The following is a 341-nucleotide window of genomic DNA, read 5'->3' as shown; positions in this document are numbered from 1 at the left end:
TACTTCTTGCCTTATCGTTCCGCAGACGTTTTCCTCTTTTGTTTTTTATCCGCCATCTCTATCTTTCTGTCGCTGGCTCGGCTAATGTCCGTCCCATGCACTGAACGCACTCTCCTCCACATCACGAGTAGACATGCCCCTTATTGCTGATTGGCTACAAGTTTGTTTTGCGATTCGGCCCGAATCAGTTTTCTAAAGTGTTTTGGAAAAATCACTTACTCTGCCTTTAAGGTTCAAAAAACATTATGTTCCACATACTGTACATTATTGTTTCTCCTCTATGCCCTGCCTTTCTGAAACGCGTCGATTTTTACAAAGCTCATCGGTCTGAAAAGCGAGGT

General features: G+C 43.4%; 1 long non-coding RNA gene across 2 annotated transcripts in view; it reads left to right on the top strand.

The window, feature by feature from the left end:
* The window catches only part of LOC107704680 (uncharacterized), a 17,502-nt gene that overhangs the window by 7,509 nt on the left and 9,652 nt on the right, over window positions 1-341 (top strand). The window lies entirely within an intron of this gene.

The sequence above is a fragment of the Sinocyclocheilus anshuiensis genome, unplaced genomic scaffold (assembly GCF_001515605.1).
Source record: "Sinocyclocheilus anshuiensis isolate Anshui unplaced genomic scaffold, SAMN03320099.WGS_v1.1 scaffold3255, whole genome shotgun sequence".
Lineage (NCBI taxonomy): Eukaryota > Metazoa > Chordata > Actinopteri > Cypriniformes > Cyprinidae > Sinocyclocheilus > Sinocyclocheilus anshuiensis.
This window is presented reverse-complemented; position numbering and strand designations above follow the sequence as displayed.